The following is a 4457-nucleotide window of genomic DNA, read 5'->3' on the forward strand; positions in this document are numbered from 1 at the left end:
GCCTATGTAAGGGCTTCTTTTGCTAATTTAGGTCTCATTTGATCATTGGTTACTTTCATCATAATAAAATACCGAAGATAGGATTGATATGATATTAATGATATATTGTATGCTTATTTATTCTAATGATACCTAATTGGAGATTATAATCACGAATTATGGATATACTTAGTTAATTTCTGGGCTCACTTCTATATATTTTATATATCATCATTTGAACTGATTGTGAGCATTACATCCTCATTCTAAACACATGCAATTCAAAAGATACTTTTACCATTGGGAAACACTATTTTTGAAAGAAAATAAAACACTTTTATGAAAACCATCTCCTTAAACACAAGCGAAAGTGGAGAACTGAGATTGAAATTGAGATTTAGGCATGAGATATAGTATATGAGTTACGAACCCCCCATGGGTTCTTTCAGATATTTGCGAGCTCAGTTGGCGTATATGAAAGTCATGAATTTCACCATTCATTCCATCCACATTTCATTGCATTGCTTTGCATACATATCTTGCTTGGTTTCCTTATTTTCCTTGGTATGTGTGTGGTTTCCATATATTTTCTCATTTATATCTGTGTTGTTACTGTTTTTGAATGCTTACATATATTAGAACTATTAGCAGAGACGGTGAAAGCTATAATTTTAGACTTTTTTGTTTACAGGTGATGTGCTCATAGCATATATTACTTATTTTATTTCCCATTTTGCTTAGTCGATCTATGATACCTACTGAGTACAAGTGGATCATATTCACCCTCATTATGCCCTTTCGGTTCAGATCCTAACATGAGTACAACACGTAGAGGATGGAATAGTGTTATTGATTAGTGATATTTGAGCTACAGGACTATTCTAGTTTTCAAAGAAGATTTCTTAATCTCACGATACCTTATTTTTTTCTTTATTTGGGTCAGAGAAGGATTTTGTACTTTCAATTTTAGATTTGTACTTAGATTGATCTTGCATTATGACACCCAATTTAGGTGGTTTATGTTATTTTCTTAGATATTTATGTATTATGTATAAATTTCGTGATTGTCTTGACATTGTTCTACAATTCTCCCTTGGGTCTATGTTAATATCGTTTTCATTCCTTTATCAGTTTGGGTGATCGACAAATTTGTAAGGACAAGGTCGCGATAAGTGTCATCTTGACCTTCTTTTTGGGTTGTGAAAAAACATCTCGATTTTTTGAAATATGCACTTTTGAGAAAAATAAGCTTGTAAGCTAATCCAATAATTTAAAATACGAATTAGATATTCATAAACTATATAAGAAGTACTACAATTTACAATTCATCTCACATTAATATGGCGATAAAATATATTCAAAAGTATAAGTCAAAATTCATATAATTTGAGCTAGGGTTTGCTTGGGAAGCCACATGATCATTAAAATTGGTGTAATTACTAGGGTAGTAATTACCAACCTAGTAATTATAATGACCTATTTATTTGGCCACAATGTAATTACAAGTGTACTAGTTATTTGGACAAATGTAATCACATAATTATGTTAAATTTTTGTGATAAAAGCTAATTATCTGAAACTAAAAATTTATCTTTGACAAATAAAAGTCTAGTATAAATCACACTAAATTAGAAATTTAAGACACACACACATATATATGTATGTATGTATGTATGTACACTTTTGAAAATATATTAATTAATAAACATATCGTGTTAACTAATATTATGAAACAATAACAGATTTATATTTTCAGATTAGTATGTTTTAATCAACGTAATCATTAAAACTAAAAAGTACATGATTTTAAGAACATCATCAAATGCATGTTTGACCAAAATAAATATTATAATAATTATGATCATAAAATTGTTAAAACCCATGACAAAAAGATAAATTATAAATTCTAATATAAAAATAATGACTTGCAAAGTGAATTATCAAGTGAATACTAATAAAATAAATAAATTGGAACTAAAAATATAAAATAAGTTCAAAATTCAAAATAAAAAAGTCAACATAATACTCTTAATAAATTTTAACATATTGTACATAAATATGATTCAAAAAGAAAAAAGAAAAAAGAAAAGAGTAAGTCTACAACCTTATTCAAGAATGATTCTACTTTAATTAAAATTAGAATAATAACAAAATTATGCTAAATGAAAAAACAAACCTAAATTGAATAAAAAGTAGATAATATGAACAATTACATGGAATGACAATAAGTATAGATGGGGGAAATGAGAAGGAAATGAAATTAAATAACATAATAAAAATTGTCAAAGAGTATTTAAAATAATAGAAATATAAAATAAATTTAGAAGAAAAATAAAAAAAGAAATAAAATAAAGAAATTAAAAAATTACAAATTAGTAATTACACCATGTAATTATACATAATTCACACACCCCCTCCCCCACCCCACCCTCTGAATTGGAGAGTGTAGTTATATTTCATTATTTACACTCAATTATCTAGCCATCCAAACATGTCAAACTATGTAATAACACTGAATTACATCAAATCTAATTCCTAAAGTGACTTTTAAAACAAGCCCTTAAAAAGTGAAACATGATAGCTATTTTGAAAACAAGGGAGTATAATTGATTTTGTTAGTCTTTAATAACAATTAATATTCAAGGTAAAATAGGATAAAGTAATTAATTTTTCTTGAACCTTTAGATGAAAAATACTTTGAGACGAAGGGACTATTAATTAGGACATAATTTAGAAGCGAACAGATGCACTTTTCGAGAAATAAAGCAATCATAATGTTTCTTATCAACTTTTATATGAAAAGAAAACAAATAAATATAAGCAATAGTATTTCAATAAATTATTTTGGCCACAAAATATTTTGCCCCAATGGCCCAAATGGATAAACCCATCGACAGACCCTCAAACTTGTTTCGAAAATTCACTTAGACCCCTCAACTAAGGCTTGTATCTATCAGGACCCTACCCTCCCAGGAATTTTGATCCAACCAGGCTTTTCTTTGTCAATCAGCTAAAATCTAAAGTGTGTGTTGCACACACTCGCTGATATGGCAAAAAAAATGAATTAAAAGGTGAGACCTGGCATTGAGGATCCAAATTATAAAATTATTTTAAAAAAATAATAAAAAATTAATTATTAAAAAAAATTATAAAATTAAAAAAAGAAATTATAAAATGATTTTAAAAATAAAAATAAAATTATTAAATTTTAATAAAATAAAAATAAAATTAGCATTGAGGATCCAAATTAATAAAAAATAATATAAAATTATTTTAAAATAAAATTAAAAAACTGATTATTAAAATGAAATTATAAATTTTAAAAAAAGGAAAATAAAAAATTGCATTAAGGATTCAAATTATTAAAAAATAATTATAAAATTATTTACAAATAAAAATAAAAATCTTATTATTAAAAAGAAATTATACAATTTTAAAAAATGAAAATAAAAATGACATTAAGGATTCAAATTATTAAAAACATCAATGAATGGAAAATAAAAGTGATGTTTGTTGTAATTTTTCAATAAATGGTGATACTAGTAAATGAAAAAAAGTGAATTTTGTTGGAATTGTTTAAAAAATGAGAATAATTATGGTGGATAAAAAAGAAATTATTCATGTGAAGACGTGGGGGTGGGGTGATGATGAAGACGCGGGGGTGGGGTGGGGTGGGGTTGAAGACGATGAAGACGCGCGGTGGGGTGGGGTTGAAGACGCAGGGGTGGAGTGGGGGTGAGGTGCTGTGAAGAAAATGACATGGGGAGTGGGGTGCTTTTTAAGAAAAAATTAAGAAATTATAATAATTAAAAACTATATTAATAAATTAATTTAAATATAAATTTTTTAATTAATATTTTTTAGGGCCCTCAAGGTCACTTGGCATATTTTCATTCGTTAATTATTCAAAAAAAGTGCCTCACGTGCCCCTTTTTGAGTGGACAATACGCGGAATGCCACATAAGCAAAAAATGCCTGATTGGATCAAAATTTTGGGGGGTTAGGGGTCAGATAGGTACATGTCTTAGTTGAAAGATCTAAGTGAATTTTTGAAACAAGTTTGAGGGTCTATCGATGGGTTTAGCCTGGCCCAAAAACATGAAAAGTCCTATTAACTCTATATACTAATATCTGGGGGCTCTTGGTGAAAATGCCATTCTCAAAAGTTGTCTTGACAAAAAGATAGAAATCTTGAACAAAGTGGATAAAAACATTTTTTATGACATCGTCAAATGGAGTTTTAAAAATAACAACCATAGCACACAAGTTTTAAAGCATATGATTTAGCCCCTGACCTCACTTCAACTACAAGATTTTATAAAATACTAATTAGTCCATTTCAATAAATTATAATACTAGATTTTAACATTTAAAAAAAAACAAGAATTTCCCAACAAGCTTGGGTAAGATCAGGCCATTTTTCCTTTAATTTTGCAAATTTTTTACCTTCTCATTGGTTATTTATTCGGCTACCATCA

The sequence above is a fragment of the Capsicum annuum genome, chromosome 10, assembly GCF_002878395.1.
Source record: "Capsicum annuum cultivar UCD-10X-F1 chromosome 10, UCD10Xv1.1, whole genome shotgun sequence".
In the NCBI taxonomy this organism is placed as follows: Eukaryota; Viridiplantae; Streptophyta; class Magnoliopsida; order Solanales; family Solanaceae; genus Capsicum; species Capsicum annuum.